Source organism: Camelus dromedarius, chromosome 11 (genome assembly GCF_036321535.1).
Source record: "Camelus dromedarius isolate mCamDro1 chromosome 11, mCamDro1.pat, whole genome shotgun sequence".
Classification (NCBI taxonomy): Eukaryota; Metazoa; Chordata; class Mammalia; order Artiodactyla; family Camelidae; genus Camelus; species Camelus dromedarius.
In genome coordinates this window covers 58,240,740-58,259,735 of record NC_087446.1, presented here as the reverse complement: position 1 = coordinate 58,259,735, position 18,996 = coordinate 58,240,740, and the positions used below count along the sequence as shown (strand labels likewise).

Sequence of the window (18,996 nt, the reverse complement as noted above, 5' to 3'; positions counted from 1 at the left end):
GAATTATCCCAGGAAATGACCTCGTTCTAAAGAAAGCATGTATCTGGAAGCAGTATGATACAGAGAGTTGTCTAGGGGCTGGCTGTGTCACAAAAGGCCACTTGCTTTTCTTTTTATTTTTGGATTGAAATGAGTATCGGGGGTAACCGTGGGAAAAAAATATCGAAACCATATTCTGGTTTGTTCTGTGGAGAGGCAGTTCTCATTTGGCTTGGTTAGGGTTGGAGGGTTTATTTGGTTTGAAACCAGTGGAGTGACCTTTCTTTTCTTTTTGTTTGTTTTCCCCTTCTGTAGCCTTTCCTTATCTGCCCTAGTTCTCGAATTGGTGGGACCCTAATTCAGGGACTCCGGTTTGCCCTGGGCTGCCTCATTAACCAGAACCTTAAGAAAGTTCTGGGTCTTAGTATAAACTCCAGCCAGCATTAGTTCTTCCAAATGTAGCAGGCTATTCTTATCTGGTTTCATAAGAATGTTATTTCTCTGAAGCTTTTTGAGCTGTCAAGAGAAAGATGACATATGTTAGGGAATTTCTAAATATTACCTAGAAGGTATTTCCTAACCCCTGCTGTTTTGAATTAGCTTTAATTATAATCAGTAATGAGTTCCTCACTCTATTTCTCCCCAGTTCTCTCTGATAGTAGAAACTGATTTCATGGTGAAGAAAATCTACCTGTAGAAGAGGAGATTCTTTGCATACAGAACTACCACCAGCTGGACTTTGACCTTTAGAGTAATTCTTCTTCCACTAAATACGGCTGCCTTTGCATGAGGTTGGAGCAAGAACAGGTGACGTGGGAGGCCCACAGCATTGTGTAAAGTATAAGATATTCAAGAAGAACAAGTTTGTCATCCTAGGTGGTTAAGTCTTGGCAACGTCAAGTCCTTTATTTTTGTTGTTTCTGATTTGAAAAGGACCCAATCTAGTTAAATCTGTGCAAAAGTACTAGCCACATGTGACCTGGGCAGCTAGACATGAGACTTTTCATAAGTGAAGGAAAACTCAGATATCTCTAATTGTAAGTTTTTAGGTCAGTCCCTGTTTGTGCTAGAGTTTTGTGCTGTATGGGGGAGGATTGATCCGAATGATTTTGAATCCTTAAATCAGAAGAGCTGTGTCCTCTGTGGTACAAAACTGGAAACTCAATGCTTATGTTTGGAGGATGTTTATTTGTTGTGATTTAGATACTCATTTGTTCTACTCTTTATTTTTTAATGTATTATCTTAACCACTTAAAAAATTTTACTTATTACTGTATTATCTAATTATTTTACTTTGGGGGGGAGGTAATCAGGTTTGTTTATTTTTAGAGGAGGTACTGGGGATTGAGCCCAGGACCTCGTGCATGCTAAGCGTGTGCTCTGCCACTTGAGCTGTATACCCTTCCCCCTGTTCTACTCTTTAGACTGTAGCTAGAATCTTAATTAGCTTAAGTGAAAGATTAGTTCACATTTTTTTCATTAGTCTTTGTTCTGCTAATGTTATTATTGGTGCGCACTCCTTCCTACCTTAGTTTCTTCATTTGTGAATGATAATCTTGTCTTCTACTGGGTGAAATATAAGTATTTGGAGCTCTGACATACCCATATCATTCAATGAATATTTATTCATTGGCCTAAATTGCACCAGGCCCAGTGCTAGGAAATCCAGAAACAAATTAAAAAAACAAACAAACCCAGTTTCTGATTATTGGAAGAAAAGGGAAAGCCAGTGTTTAAAATTTCTAATGAAAAATGCTGAGATGAAGAGATGTGCAGAAGGAAGTATAAAGAAGGGTGCCTAACTAGGCTCTGGGTGAAGGGTAGCTGAGATAAAGAACAGGGACCTTAAGGGATGCTGGGCGGTTGGAGCCAACTCTTAAAGGATGAGAGATGTTCCCAGGGAAGTGAGGAGAAAGGTGTTCCAGGCAGAGGGCTCTGCCAGAACAAACAGCATGAAGAGGAACATTTCAGGGACTCTGGATGAACTTGGTTGGAGTGAAAATTTGGTTGGATGTGAGAATGCATGGACCAGTGAAGCTGAGGATGTATGTGGGGGCTGCATTATGAAGAGTTCTGAATACTATGGTAAGAGTATTTAGCCACAGCCTAAAGGAAACTCCATAGTAAACCTTTCAAAGCTTCTCTATTTCACTTAAACTCACCACCGCACTGCTTCACAAAAAGCCCCCGATTTCCTGCCGGTTACCCTTATAACCCACGTCAGTCCCTCCAGATGCTGTTGAAGAGGAATCCTTCCTCCACTCTCAGGTTAATCTCTCTACTTACTTTGCTCTATTTTTCAACTTCTTCCTCTTTAAAGACTCCATCATTCAGCATTTAAATAATGCTCAAATCTCTGCCATCTTAAGAAACAGTGCCTATATTTTGACTCTGTGTATGTGTGATTAAAGTATATTTCAGTTAAACAGCTTTATGCAATTCAGATACTCCATCAGTATTGCTCTTTTTTCTCCTTTTTAAAAAATTTGAGATGTAATTGATGTATTTTTTGCTTGCATCTGTATTCCTTCCACCACTGAGTTTTTTGAAGAAGTCATTACACTTACCACTCTTTTGTCCTCACTTCATATTTCCTGATAGTGATGAAACTAATCTTATGTTGCCTTTGTGTTGCTTTGGTCTTATGGGCTTCTGAGGGATTTTTTGGAGTTGAAAGTTTAAATAATATTAATCAAGGCCACCAAATAGATTAATATGTTTAAAAACTGCTAAGACATCATTACTAATGAGTTTGAATGAATTTGAATAAGATTTAGATTCTAGCTAGAGCACTACGGTGCTGGCGCACATATTTTAACTTGATGTTAGACCTTTATGGAATAAATGAAATTTCATATAAATTCACATGTATCTATAATCTATTCCAATATGCTTTCCTAATTCCTCTTTGGTTTAGCAATTACAAAACCAAATTTTATAGGACTGAAAAAGTATAATCATAAGCATGTTAAAAAAATCACAATATATCATTACACTGGGCAGATTTATGAAGCCTAATGTACATTTTCTCTATTTTGCCAAATAATGTCTCCTGTAATCTGGTTTCTGATGGCCTTAAGAATAGATTGTAGCAAGTCTGAATCATTATAAGATGCTAAGAGAATGTAGATTTTGCTTGAGTCCCTAAAAAAGATTTTTAAAAGCTTATTGTAGACTAAACCTAATTTGAAAGAATTTGAAACAGCAGAAAAAAAAAAAACCTTCAGAATGTGGTTGATAGCATATTAATACTCATTTTCTTTTAACCTGAAGAATATGAAAGATATAGTGAACAAAGCCATTTTCTAAAAGACTAGGTAACATTAATTTTTAACCACACTTATCTATTTGAACACTCCATAAGTCATAATTTCTCAAGATCTTGTGTAATTTGAAATTTTTTACATCATCCACCTTTGCCTGTCAATTTGTTAAAAGCTACGGTTACAGCTCTCTGATCTTTGAGAAATTTTTAGATAAAACAATTTAAAATTATCAGATAATTTATATAGTAACTACCACTTAGGTAAGAGATTTTCAGAGCTAAGTGTATTTACTCACTGATTGGCATTTATTATTCCAGTCCAGTTTAATTAGATCACAGTAAAAAGTACAGAAGGTGCCAAGTAAGTTTATGATGTATGAAAGTGATTACTAAAATAATTGCTGTTTTGTGAGAAATTTTAAACACAGGAATTGGAAAAAAGTAATACTACATATAAATTTTCTGTGATAGTCACTAATAATACTGGTACTTGATTTCAGATTTTTATGAAGTATTATCTTAGTTTTGATTTGCATAATTCTTATTCTTATATTTATAGCAGAATTAAAATATTTTAAAACTATTTAAGGAACTCTGTAGGATTACAGTGTTTAAGAGAATTTTCATTATTCAGCATATAGGCTCAAGCAGGGGAAAAATAAACATCATAAAAGTTATCAATTAGCCAACTCATTACTAGGACAGTTTTCTTTTAAAATTTTACTTATTCATCTGGTTCGCAATTCAAAAGGTACAAAGGACATATAGTGAAGTCACCTTCTTGTTTCTGTTTCCTTATTACCCACTTTCCCTCCCCAGAGGCAAACATTGTTATTGGTTTTCTAGCTATCCTTCCAGATATATTTTATTCATATCTAAGCAGTTATATTTTTCCCTCTTTTACACAAATGGTAACATACTGTAAGAACTGTTTTGGGTTTTTTTCCTTAATTTTTTTTTAAACTGTACATCTTGGAGAACCTTCCACAACAGTATACAATGTGCTACCTTTTGTGGCTATGCAGTATTCCAAGTCTGGATGTATCATTATTATTTTAAAAGTCTCCTGTTGGTGAATATTTATATTATTTTCCTGGTTTGCTTGGGACAGTCTCAGCTATGCCAGTTGTCCCAGCTTAAATATTAATAATGCCCTCTTCCTCTTATAAAAGTGTCCCAATTTGGACAAAACAATGTGCTTTATGGTTACTCTAGCTATTACAATGCTGCAGTGAATAAGATTATATATCATTTTATTTTGCAGGTTTGCAAATATAACGGTAGGTTAAATTCCTAGAATTGCTGAGTCAAAAGGTATATACATTCATAACTTTGATAGATGTTTCCATGTTGCGTTCCATATTTGGTCATACCATTTTACAGTATCACCAGCAATTAGAGTACTTGTTTTTCTACCCTCACCTCAGTTCATTATCACTTTTTTTTAATGTCTGTCTTTCCAAGAGGTATAAAATGGTATCTCAGTGTTGTTTTTATTTTACTTTTTAAAAATTATGAATGAGGTTGAGCATCTTTTTATATGTTTAAGAACCATTTGTGTTTCCTTTTTTATGAATTATTCATGTATTTTCCCACATTTTTGTTGGCTATTAAAATTTTGCTGTTTAGTCCTTTGTGAAATGAGTTGCATACATTCCTTCCCCCTCTTGGTTTATCATTTGACTTTTGATTTTCCTTTTACAGTTTTTGCCGTGTAGGAATTTTTTATCTTTATGTAGTCAGATTTCTTAATTTGTATTTTCTGTTTAGTGAATATCAAACCCATTATTCAGCTGGATACACATTTAATCTTTGATTTCCTCATCCTTCAGATCCTATAATATAATAGGTTTCAAATCCATCCGCTTCTCCCCATTCGCACTGCTACCATCGCTAATATCCTAGTTAAGCTTCTTGATTTAGGTCTCCCTCCTATCAGTTTCACTCACTTCCAATCTCTTCTTACAGTATAGTCACAAGTGATCTTTCAGAAATGCAAATCTGATTATGTTGTGTTTTTATATAACCCATGAATGATTTCCCAAATCTAACATAACTTATAGTAAAGAAAATGAATGGGGAAAAAAACAAGTAAGAGATGAAGACACTTAGGAATTGTCGACAACTCTTGACTATGGGGAAAATGAAAAGAACAAAAATAGCTATGGAAGAATCTAGAGTTCAGGGGAGGGGCTTTTGTTTGTTTGGCATGTGTGTTTTTGCTTTGTCTTTTTAAGAAAATCATCATCTCAGTATGAAGAGGAAGGCCAGTAGAGATGAAAAGTTTGATAGCAGGTAAGTATTATATGCTAAGACTATAGGGAGAAAAAGTGAGGTAGAAAGCCCAAGAATGGTAAATATTTAGAATAGCTGTCACAGAGACTAACAGAAAGTGTTACCTACTGCTGAGATGAGAAGTTTTGTAGTTTAAACATTTACACAGAAAAAGAAAAGTTTTATGTGGGAGCGCTATGAAACTTTCAAGGATAGATAATCCCAATCTTACGTACTTTGTTCCACGAAATAGGAAAAGAAGAAAAACTTCATAATTTGTTTTGTTAATTAGTATAAACTTTGAAACCAAAACCAGACCAAGACAGTTTAGGAAAGGTAATTATAAAGACAAAGATACAAAAGTCACAAAATATACATTTCATGACCAAGGAATATTTATTCCAAGGATGCAAGACTGGTTTAACATTAGAAAACTTGCATAATTTACAAAATCAACAGATGAAGAGAGAAAATATATTTGATCTTCCTGGTCATTGCAGAAGTATTTGATAAAATTAAGTGCCTATTCATCCTTAAAGCTCTTAGCAAGCTGGACAAGAAAAGGAGTATCCTATTAAACCTAACAAAGGGTTTATTAGGGAACAGGCCTGGTATCATAACTTCCGTTAAATATTTTATTGGAGGTCTTATTATTGTCCAAAAAGACAAAAAAAATGATATAAAGATTACAAGAGAAGAAGCAAAATTGTCATTATTCACAAATGATATTAGGAAAATCCAAGTGGCAGGTAAATTGTTGGGGCTAATAAGAGTTCAGCAAGGTTGCCAAATGAAAGATCAGTATCCGAAATGCAATGGTGTTCCTATATTGAAGTAATAATTATGCCTGTTTCTCAGTTTTAAAAACTGAGAAGTACACATGAGTTAACCTAATGTAAGATGCGTAAGAATTTTACAGAGAGATTAGTAAGTGGAAATGTATACCATATATTGCAAATTGTAAGCTGCCTCCCATAATCCCTGCCTCCTGATATTAATGCCCTTGTGTAATCCCCTTCTCTTGAGTATGAATGGGACCTTTGATTTGCTTCTAGCAAATAGAATATGGCAAAAGTTACTGTCTCTTGTTGGCTTTCAAGAAACTAGTTGTCATGTTGTAAGCTGTCCTAAGAAGACCACATGATAAAGAATATAAGGCAGACCCCAGCTAACACCCAGTAAGAAAGTAAGTTTCTCATCCAACAGCCTGCAAGGAACTGAATGCTGCCAAAACTCGTGTGACAGAAGTGAGTCCTTCCCAGCTTGTGCCATAGATGAGAACTCAGCCCTGGCCAACACTTAGACTGTAGCAATTGACTCATAGAAATTGTGAGATAATAAATATCTGTTATTTTATACCACTAACTTTACGGTAATTTTATGCAGCAATTGATAACTAATATACTGTGTTAAATGGAGGGAAACTATCAAAAATACAGAGGCTCTTTCCAAAGTAATTTATAAACTTAACACAGTTCCAATCAAAATCTCAACAGGTTTTGCACAGAATTTTCTTGAATCCTAAAAATTTTAGTAGCAGACAAAACAGAGAACCCAAGATGATTTTGAAAAATAATGAGGAAGGGTCTGGACTTCTCTACAGGATATTAAAACTTTTTATTAAAGCAACTGCCAAACTGTTTTCCAAAGTGACTGTACCATGTTACATTCCTACCAGCAATGTCTGAGCGTTTTAGTTTCTCTACATTGTCATCAATACTTTATTATTACCCGTTTTTAAAATTGAAGTGTAGTTGATTTATAATGTGTTTCTGCTGTACAGCAAAGTGATTCAGATACATCTGTGTATATATTTTTTTCAGATTCTTTTCCATTGTAGGTTATTACAAGATACTGAGTATAGTTCCCTGTGCTATACACTAGGTCTTTATTATCTATTTTATATATAGTAGTGTGTATCTGTTAATCCTAAACTCCTAATTTGTCCCCTCCCACATTCCCCTTTAGTAACCATACATTTGTTTTCTATATCTGAGTCTCTTTCTGTTTGTAAGTAAATTCATTTGTATCACCTTTTTAGACCCCACATATAAGTGATTTCATATAATTGTCTTTCTCTGACTTCTCTTAGTGTGATAATCTCTAGATCCATTTGTCTGTCTTTTTTACTATAGCCATTCTAACGGGTGTATAGTAGTATCTTATTGTGTGTTTAATTTGCATTTCCCTAAAACCTAATGATTCTTAGCACCTTTTCATGTACTTATTAATCATTTGGATGTCTTTGGTGAAATGTCTATTCAAGTCCTTTGCAAATTTTTAAATTGGGGTATTGTCTTAATTGGATAGAGTTCTTTGTTTATCCTAGATACAAGTCTTTCATCAGATGTGTGATTTGCAGTATTTTCTTCCAGCCAGTGGCTTGTTTTTTCACTTTCTTAGTGGTATCTTTTGAAAGTTAAAAGTTTTATATTTTAATGAAGTCCAATTTATTGTACTTTTCTTCTACAGCTCATACTTTTGTGTTGTGTCTAAGAACTCTGGTAGCCCAGAGTCATGAAGATTTCCTCCTGTGTTTTCTTCTAAAAGACTGTAGTTTTAGCTTTTACATTTAATTCTGTGATTCATTTTGAATTAATTTTTGTGTATGGTATGAGATAAGGTTTATCTTTTTTGCATATGGATATCCAGTTATCCCAGCTTGAATTGTCTTGGCACCTTTGTTGAAAATTAATTGGTCATAAATTTAAGGATTTCTTTCTGGTCTCTCAGTTCTGTTCCATTGATCTGCATTCACATCTTTATAACAACACCAAATTATCTTGATTACTTTTGCTTTCTAGTAAGTTTTGAAATCAATTAGTGTAAATCTTTCAACTTGTTCTTTTTCAAAATTGTTTTGGTTCTTCTAGGTCCTTTGCACTTCTGTTAGTTTGTCAGCTTCTACAAAGAAGCCTACTAGGATTTTGATAGGAATTGCATTGAAACTGTATATCAGTTTGGGGGAAACTACCATCTTAACAATTATTTCTTTAATTTCTCTCAGCAATGTTTTAAAATTTTCAGTGTATAAATCTTATATTTGTAAATTTATTTCTGAATATTTAATTCCTTTTGATATTATGAGTGGAATTTTTTTTTAATTTCACTTCAGTCTTTTTTTAAACTGGCTTCATTTTTTATTTTTATTTTTTTTAACATTTTTTATTGAGTTACAGTCATTGTACAATGTTGTGTCAAATTCCAGTGTAGAGCACAATTTTTCAGTTATAGATGAACATACTTATATTCATTGTCACATTTTTTTTTCGCTGTGAGCTACCACAAGATCTTGTATATATTTCACTTCATTCTGTTGATTTTTACATATTGATCTTGTATCCTGTGACCTCGCTGGACTCACTTATTAATTCTAGTAGTTTTATTGTGGGTTCCGTAGGATTTTCTACATAGACAATCATGTTTGTGAATAAGGACAGTTTTACTTCTTCATTTCCAGTCTGGATGCAGTTAAGCTATTTGGTTTTGTGGTTGTTGCTTTTTCTTAGGGCATTGTCTAGAACTTCCAGCATAATGTTGAATAGAAATGGTGAGCATAGGCACCCTTGCCTTGTTCTGATTTTCAGGGGAATGCATTCAATCTTTCAGCATTAAGTATGAAATTAGCTGTAGGGTTTTCATAACTGTTCTTTATTATCAAAATGAAGACATTTCTTTCTATTAGTCAGTTGAGAGATTTTATCATGAATAGGTATTGGATTTTGTCAAATCCTGCATTTACTGAGATAATCATGTCCATTTTGTCCTTTATTCTATTAATATGCCATATAACATTACTTGGTTTTTGAACATTTAACCCAATGGGTTCATGGAGTTAATCGCAGTTGCTCATGGTGTACAAACCTTTTTTTGTATGTTTCTGAATTCAGTTTACTAATATTTTGTTAAGGTTTTTCACATCTATATTCATAAGGGATATTTGTATTTAGTTTTTTTTCCTTATGATACCCAATCAGTTTTTAACCTAATGATTTTTAGTAACCTTTGATAATCATTGCCTGGATCAGCTGTTTCACTAGAGGTTACAAACTGGTGCCATTCCATCATTCCTTCATTCTTTATTATTTTGAATTCTTCTATATAGAAGGACTTTGCTTCATCAGCTATTTGGTTATTCAGAGATACAGTTCATATGGCTATATATTTGACTTGTTTCTCTTTACTCGATAATTTTTAGAATAATAAGTCGGTTCTGTAATGTCCTCCAAAGTTGATCAGTTAGAGTTTTAAAAACTATTATGAACTTACGAATTTTAATAACTATGATATGTTTATATTATATATATATCACATCTTCTTTACCCAGTCATCTGTCGATGGACACTTAGGTTATTTCCATGTTGGCTATTGTAAATAGTGCTGCTATGAACATTGGGGTGCATGTGTTTTTTCAAATTACAGTTTTCTCTGGATATATGCCCAGGAGTGGGATTACTGAATCATATAGTAAGTCTATTTTTAGTTTTTTAAGGAACCTCCATACTGTCCTCCATAGTGGCTGCACCAATTTACATTCCCACCAACAGTGTAGGAGAGTTCCCTTTTCTCCACATACTCTCTAGCATTTATTATTTGTAGACTTTTTAATGATAATAATGGCCATTCTGACTGGTGTGAGATGATATCTCATTGTAGTTTTGATTTGTGTTTCTCTGATAATTAGCGATATTGAGCATCTTTTCATGTGCCTGTTGGCCATCTGGATGTTTTCTTTGGAGAGATGTCTGTTTAGGTCTCTGCCCATTTTTTGATTGGGTTGCTTTTTTTTTAAATATTAAGCTGTATGAGCTGTTTGTATATTTTAGAAATCAGTCCCTTGTCAGTTGTATCATTTGTAAATATTTTCTCCCATTCTGTAAGATTTTTTTGTTTTGTTTATGGTATCCTTAAATGTGCAAAAGCTTTTGTGTTTAATTAGGTCCCATTTGTTTATTTTTGCTTTTATTTCTATTACTCTAGGAGCTGGTTTAAAAAAAATATTGCTGTGATTTATGTCAGAGTGTTCTGTCTGTGTTTTCCTCTAGAAGTTTAATAGTAATCTGGTCTTACATTTAGGTCTTTCATCCATTTTGAGTTTATTTTTATATATGGTGTTAGAGAATACTCTAACTTCATTCTTTTACATGTAGCTGTCCAGCTTTCCCAGCATCAATCTCCAAGTAGTTTTAATTTTAGCGTATTTTTATGTTCAGCAACATATTATATTATGTACATGTTAATAAGTTGATGATAGTGAACCTACATTAACATATAAAGAGAGAAATTTGCCATTAGGCATCTGAAATTTAATGAGTTGGCTCTGACCCTCAAGCTGCAGGTTATTTACTTAGATTTGTGGTAAGGAATAAGATGGATTTATTAAGACAACTACTGTGTGAATAAAATAATTAAAAATAAGATGAGTTTGTTAGATGCAACATGGTATAGTAAATATCAAGTGTGGGCTTATACTTGGAAAATGCTTTATAATGAACAAAGTACTTTTACAGTTATTATCTAATTTGACTGTCATGATAATCCCTGAGAGATAGGACAGATACTATGCCCATTTTGTAGAAGGGGAAACCGATGTTTTAAAAGACTGAGGTTCCAGTTTAACATAGCAAATGATAGAATTGGGTTTAAATTTCAAACTTTTGATCTACCTATATACAAATCTATGCTTTCTCTTCCTGGAGGTTGCTAAAGGATGCACAACCTATATTATCCAGGAGGTGGCAGTGCTTTCTTAATATTTATTGCGATTCATTTCCCACTGGAGAGATTTTTTTTAAAAAAAATTGCATTCTTGAGCATAAATTATGTTTAGGTGTTAAAGATAAAAATATTAATAAAGTTGGTGTCTGCTTCCTGGGAGCCCACCATCTGGGTGCAAGAGGTGAGGCAGTCAAGTAGAGTTAAAGCCTACAAAAATTTTGTACAAAATGTTACGGGAATACAAATTTATATCGGGCCTTTTGCGGTGGTGTCTTTTTATGATTAATGGGAGTTAAGTTTTATCTAATACACCGATGAGAGACACAAGTTAATTCAGGCTCTCTGACTTCCTAAAGACACAAAAATAAGCCATAAAAGGAAAATAATATGTATTTTAAATATAATAGAAAAAGCTCCTAAATGTCCTAATGTGGCATTTCATCACTATCAACACTGTTTTCAGTGTTTTTAATGAGTAATATCTTTCCAGATGTAAATTTAATGTTCGAGATATTCCATTCATTCATTGAACAAAAATTTTTAAAAAATTTGTGTGTGTGTGTGTGTATTCAAAATGTGTTTATTGGGATGGTTTCCCATTTATCCTGATTTCAGGGTACTTTTAGTGCTCTTCTGTTTGAAGGGGCATCTTTCTGTAAACCTTGCTTTTCCTCCTGTAAGCTGGCAGGGGACAGTAGAGCAGCCAACACATAAACTAGTATTTGTGCATGACTAAAGAGAGTGGTGACTTTACAGCATCCTGAGCATTTCACATCCATGAGGTAGGAATTGGGGCTCTGCAATAGGCAGGTTCCTCCCTCCTCTTCTCTTCTGGACAGGGATGGAGGAGGTCCTTTTTAAAAGGCAGGTTCTCATGAGGAGGTGTCACTGCTGACAAATATTTTAAATTTTAAATTAGCCAGGTACTGTTAAATGCGAGGGATATAATGAGGTACACACAATAGTCACAGTCCCTGTCCTCATCAAGCTTATACTTCTGTAATACCTGCTAGTGATTAGTGGCTTTATAAATACTGTATGTTGATATTTTAGAAACTATTTCTTATGTTCAAATCTTATGTTTCATTTGAGAGTTTCCAGATGTGGTACAAATTATCCCCAGAAAAAAAGCAGTATTCAAGCAAATTACTTTCTAAATATGTAATGAATCAAAGCTCAGGTAGAATCTTGAATACTTAATCAGCCAGAACTACAGCTGTAGTTTTCTACAGATCTTATTCTTTTTGGCATTATAAGTTTACTCCTAGAATTAGCATCCATTGTGCAACTTAAGAGTAGGCTGAAATATTGCGTATCACTGCTACTTGAGATAAAGAGCTGGTTTGAGGAAAATTACTGAACTTTGACCTTAAGAATCCTGGGATTATTCTTTTATTACTTCTGACCCCAAAATATGTATTTATCAGAATTTTTAATTTTGTAGCAAAATCAGATTGATGTGGAGACAATGCTGAATCAAGACAGAAAGTCTGGATTCTGGTGCCAGGTATTATTTCACCTCCTGACCTTATGCAAGTGAGTTTACCTCTCTGGGGTTTTTTCCATCTGAAAATGAGAGAGGACAAAGCAAAGGAACTATCCAGTTCATCAGTATTCTGACTCGTTTTCCCCATGGTTTTTGTACTTTTTGCAATGTTAGATTTAACCATATGAAATTGGCAGTACTTGACTATTTGAAAAGATTCAGTGGGGGAGGGGATAGCTCAGTAGTAGAGTGTGTGCTTAGCATGCATGGGGTCTTGGGTTCAATCCTTAGTACCTCTGTTAAAAAAATATATATAATATTTTACATATATAAAACCTAATTATCTCCCCCCACAAAAAAAGAAAAGATCCATATTTAACCTATAGAAACAACCGTTTCATTTGGTTCAACCTAATTGTTGAATTCATTTGTGGGCCCTGTTGGGATCATATGAGTTATTTGTTTTAGGGATAGCTGAGGCCAAACAAAATTTCTCAAGTGTGAAGGAAACATACATTTAGACACCATAATATTACCAATCAATACAGTCCATTCTGAGTATGCATAGAATCTAGTCTAGTCTTTTCTTTCTATATTACGCTAATTTTCTGGCTCAGTGATTCTGGGTGATTTGATTCCTGTATTTTAATATCTGGCAAAGGATAAGTCTACTTAAAAATTCTGTTAGGCTATTCCCTGTAGTGAGTTTTGGCTGGAAGTATCTGTTGTTACAGGAGAGAAGAATATACTGTTAGCACTGATATCCAGGGTATGAGATAAATAATTCGTCAGAGCTTCCTGTCTTTCTCCCTGTTTTCCAGTGAGTTAAGTCAAGGAGTTGAGAGACCAAACTTTCCTCATTTCTAGTTTTAGACCAATTTTGCCATTCCATCCTACATCAGACGGGGGCAATGCTAAACTTTTCTTGTTATTTGATGCAGATCCTTAGATTTTTCTGCTTAAGGAAGCTGATGTGTTAAATAAACTTTTTTTTTCACTTCTTAAGGCATTACCTCATCTCTTTACCATGAAATAAATTCTACTTTTTGGTCTTTTCCCATAACCTAGACTTTTGGGCACAAAAGTTAATTAGTGGGAGGAAAGATAATCCAAAGAGAATATTAATAGGTGGGGAGAAACGGCCTCAGCCCTAATATACCTTGTTCAGGTCTCTGAACTATATTCAGAACTCCACTAACAAACTGGCCCTGTCTCACGGCTTTCAGACACATCTGCTACATCAGCCTGGCTCCAGTCCTATGTCTAGGGCCTGGCACATCGGCAGGTACTACATTCTTTGGAGTTCTCCACCCTGATGTGGAGGGACCAATAGTGGCATGCAGTCATCTTTCAACATACAAATCGGAGTTGATCTAGCCTCAGCTCTTCTACCTGAGACACTGAATGAAAAGTGTTTTTTTTTTTTTTTTCATTTTTTAATTGAAGTATAGTTGATTTACAATGTTGTGTTAGTTTCTAGTGAACAGCATAGTGATTCAGTTATTCAGATATACATATTCTTTTCATTATAGGTTATTACAAGTTATTGAATATAGTTCCCTGTGCTAGATATATTATTGTTTATCTCTTCTGTATGTAGTAGTTTTTATCTGCTAATCCCAAACTCTCAATTTATCCCTTTCCCCTTTGGTAACCATAAGTTTGTTTTCTATGTCTGTGAGTCTCTGTTTTGTAAATAAGTTCATTTGGGTCATTTTTTTAGATTCCACATATAAGTGATATCATGATATTTGTCTTTCTCTGATTTACTTCACTTAGTATAATAATCTCTAGGTCCATTCATGTTGCTGCAAATGGCATTATTTCATTCTTTTTATGGCTGAGTGATATTCCATTTTGTGTGTGTGTGTGTGTATTACATCTTTATATCCTTTCAATGTCAATGGACATTTAGGTTGCTTCCATGTCTTGGCTATTGTAAATAATGCTGCTATGAACATTGGGGTGCGTGTATCTTTTTCGAATTGGAGCTCTTTCTCCAGATACATGCCCAGGAGTGGGATTGCTGGATCATATGGTAATTCTGTTTTTAGTTTTTTAAGGAATCTCCATACTGTTTTCCATAGTGGCTGCACAAAGTTGCATTCCCATCAACAGTGTTAAGAGGGTTCCCTTTTCTCTGCACCCTCTCCAGCACTTGTTGTTTGCTTACTTTTTAATGATGGCCATTCTGACTGGTGTGAGATGATACCTCATTGTAGTTTTGATTTGCATTTCTCTGATAATTAGTGATATTGAGTATCTTTTCATGTACCTACTGGCCATCTATATATCTACATTGGAGAGATGTCTGGTTAGGTCTTCTGCTCATGTTTTGATTGGGTTGTTCTTTTTTTTTTTTTGTGGTTATTGAGTTGTATGAACTGTTTGTGTATTCTGGAAGTTAAGCCCTTGTCACTCATATTGTTTGTAAATATTTCCTCTGGGTCTGTAGGTTTTCTTTTCATTTTGTTTATAGTCTCCTTTGCTGTGCAAAAGCTTATAAGTTTAATTAGGTCCTATTGGTTTATTTTTGCTTCTATTTCTGTTTCCTAGGTAGACTGACCTAGGAAAACATTGTTATGCTTTATGTCAGAGAATGTTTTGCCCTTGTTCTCTTCTAGGAGACTTATGGTGTCCTTTCTTATGTTTAAGTCTTTAAGCCATTTTGAGTTTATTTTTGGGTATGGGGTGAGGGAGTGTTCTAACTTCATTGATTTATATGTGGCTGTCCAGCTTCCCCAGCACCATTTGCCAAAGAGACTGTCTTTTCTCCATTGTATATTCTTGCCTCTGTTGTCAAAGATTAATTGACCTTAGGTGTATGGGTTTATTTCTGGGCCCTCTATTCTGTTCCACTGATCCCTTTGTCTGTTTTTGTGTCAATACCATCTTGTTTTGACTACTGTAGCTTTGTAGTATTGTCTGAAGTCTGGGAGGGTTATGCTTCCAGCTTCATTCTTTTTCTTCAGTATTGCTTTGGCAATTCTGGGTCTTTGATTCCATGTAAAATTTAAGATTATTTGTTCTAGTGTTGTGAAAAATATCCTGGGTAATTTGATAGGGATTACATTAAATCTGTAGATTGCTTTGGATACTATGGCCATTTTAACAGTATTAATTCTTCCAATCCAAGAGGATGGGTTATCTTTCCATTAGTTTAAATCATCTTTAATTTCCTTCATCAGTGTTTTATAGTTCTCAGCATATATAGGTCTTTTACCTCCCTAGTCAGATTTATGCCTAAGTATTTTTTGATGACATTTTAAAAGGGATTTATTTTTTACTTTCCTTTTCTGATATTTCATTGTTAGTGTAAAGAAATGCAACAGAAAGCATTTCTGTATGTTAATTTTGTAACCAGCTACCTTGCTGAATTTGTTTATCAGTGCTAATAGTTTTTGTTTGGAGTCTTTAGAGTTTTCTATATATAGTATCATGTCACCTGCATAAAGTGACAGTTTTACCTCTTCCCTTTCAATTTGGATCCCTTTTATTTCTCGTTTGATTGCTATGGCTATGTCTTCCCATACTCTGTTGAATAGAAGTGGTGAGTGTGGGCATCCTTGTCTTGTTCCAGATTCTAGTGGGAAGGCTTTCAGCTTTACACCATTGAGTAATATGTTGGCTGTGGGTTTGTCATATATGGTTTTTATTACGCTGAAATATATCTCCTCTATACCCAACTTGGTAAGAGTTTTTATGATGAATGGATGTTGAATTTTATCAATTGCTTTTTCTACATCTATTGAGATGATCATGTGGTTTTTATCCTTTCTTCTGTTGATGTGGCATATAATATTGATTGATTTGTATTTGTTGAACCATCCTTGTGTCCCCGGAATGAATCCAACTTGACCGTATTGTATGATCTTTTTTATGTGTTGTTTTTCTGGAGAAATCACAAACCAGTCTATGTTGAATCACAGGTATAAACGTCTCTTTCCAAGAGAAGTTCCCAAATAACTCTTATTTTACTTTTCCCCCCTTAGAACAACTCTTGAGTGCTGAGTGCAAAAGAACCAAGAATTTGAGATGCACTGACTAAATCTGAAAAATGTGAGCCATATAATGGGCAAAGCAAATTGGGGTTGCCGGGGACAGGTCAAAGTAAACACACTGGAAGAAATAGAATTCTTCCTCTTCTCATATACTTCCTGAATCTAACCACAGAACTCCAACAACACCCTCTCCATCACTTCTATAAGAGTCCATAACCTCCTTTAAAAATATACTTATCCGAGTAGATGATGAAGTTTCCAGTCTTGTTGATGCTCTTTGACATTATTGACTTTTGGCATCAGGTCACCAATCTGGGTCATTTTACTTTTACGGCCCTAAACTTACTAGATAGGGTATAAAAATCTAGGTTTTTGTATTAGTTTATGTGAAATGGAATTTATTCAGTTGAATTCTTCTTTATCTACCTTCTGATACTTTCTACTTTTGGAGTAGAGAAATGGTGCCAAGTCTTAGGATACAAGAAAATACTACTTTTTTTTTCTGTATCTATTTCTATTTCTTAGATTAGTAGGACTCTAGAGGAAAGGGAGCTGGGATGTCTTATCTTTAGTGTGCTTTGATTCTGTATTATTTCCTTTCTTCTAGAGATAAGAGATGTTCCACCAATTTCCAGGAGATTGGGAATTATGAAAAGAATTTCCAAATATTCAGATTGTTTGTTTATGTAAGATAGGGAAAGAGAAGAAATTGGATTGGTTGATTTCTGAAATTTCTTATCCACTTTCCAGTTATATAGTTTAGTGTGTCTAGTCCTAGTATTATCTTTTGAATGTAACTAAGATACTAGTTTTTGGAAATGTTCACTTCAGATCATCAAATCTGGGTTATACAATACCCAGAGGGATACACACTGGGAGACCGTAGAGTAATTAATCATAATGGAGGTAACATCTGTTGAATCTTTACCAAGTGCCGGGCCCCTTCCTAAGGGCTTTATGTGCATTGCCTATCTTCATTTCACTACAGTTTTAGGAAGTAGATACTATTTACTCTGTTTTACAGATGAAAAAATAAGATTTAGGCATGTGAAGTAATTCTCCCAGTGTCACTCAGCTTATAAGTGATAGGACTGAACCAGAACTTAGATTTGATTCCAAAAGCTGATGAAGTGGGTATTATCTTCATTTTGGAAATGAGTGAATTAGAGATGCTAAGTAACTTGGCCTAAAGTTGTATATAAACAGTAACTAACAGTGGTGTCAGGATTTGAACTCATGTCAGCTGCTCTATAACACTCATGATGGTTTTAACTGTTTTACATTCTAAGACATCAGTGAGCATTAAGGAATGCAGTAAGAACACATCATATTGAGAATATTAGAATTTTACAAAAAATTAGATTGACTGCCATTATAAATCAGGCCTTAAAGATTAAGGTTTTGTATCACATTGTTAGGCTAAGGGAGAAGACGTCAACTAAGGGGCTAAATGACAGTGATAACTTGGCATATAATGAATCTCTGAGGGCAGAAAAGGGACTTAAAAAAATGAGGTATCATTGAGAGATGGCTTTATCAATTTATTTGCTGCACTTGGCTCTGTGCTTTCAACCTCATTTGCAATTCCCTCAGTGAGGCTGTTCCCACCCTTCCTGTGTCCCTTGAGCTGAGCAGTCACTTCCTGTCCTATTGGAAATGAAAGTTAGAGATTGGGGGTTGGTATGTGTGTATTTACTCTGCAGAATGTTGGTACTATCTGCCCCATTATTATAGCAAAAAGGTGACAAGAAAACTAGAATAGAGACTGAGAGTTCATTTAAGGGAGGGTTTGGGCTTAATGTTTTTTGTGGCAAAGCAGACAGCACTAATTTATTTCTTAGAATATCCACGATGGCAGTGGAGTGGCCTTACGGGATTTGAAGGCTTTCATTCTATCTCCCTGTTCTACTTGGATTGGATTGGTAAGTTGCTGGGTATCATTCTTAAATTTGGGGTCTCCTGCAAGTTTCTCTTCTTGTTAAGGCTGCTTCTATAGGACATGCCTTTGAAACTGTCAGAGGTGTTGCAACTGTGTAAATTCTAGACTCTAAGTTAATATTCTTCTTTCCTAAGAACTTTGTATTTTCTTCTCTGTGAAGCATATGTTTTTAAAATAGGGTTGGTTTGTTTGTTTTCTACAGGTCAGAGACAACGACATCCCAACTCTGTGAACTTCAGCTTGGGCATAAATTTCAGATTGGGTGAGTAACTAATTTGTTTCAGCTTCCTGGACCTTGAAGACTAGGAAATAGTGAGATACAGAGTCAAATAAG

General features: G+C 34.5%; 1 protein-coding gene and 1 pseudogene across 6 annotated transcripts in view; one reads left to right on the top strand and one right to left on the bottom strand.

Annotated features, from left to right (window-relative positions):
- The first annotated feature begins 4,983 nt into the window (after positions 1–4,983).
- Positions 4,984–18,996, top strand: part of RBMS2 (RNA binding motif single stranded interacting protein 2) — a 60,205-nt gene continuing 46,192 nt past the window's right edge. For 2 of the 6 annotated variants that reach the window (XM_031463674.2, XM_010976842.3), the window contains exons 1-2: positions 17,948–18,645; positions 18,865–18,924. The gene's annotated coding sequence lies outside the window, so the exon portion shown is untranslated. Of the gene's footprint in view, positions 5,540–17,947; positions 18,646–18,864; positions 18,925–18,996 lie in introns of those variants that run through there. The other 4 variants (XM_064491090.1, XM_064491091.1, XR_004140428.2 and 1 more) reach the window with 4 other exon arrangements.
- On the bottom strand, positions 11,837–12,015 carry LOC116156568 (small ribosomal subunit protein eS27-like; annotated as a pseudogene).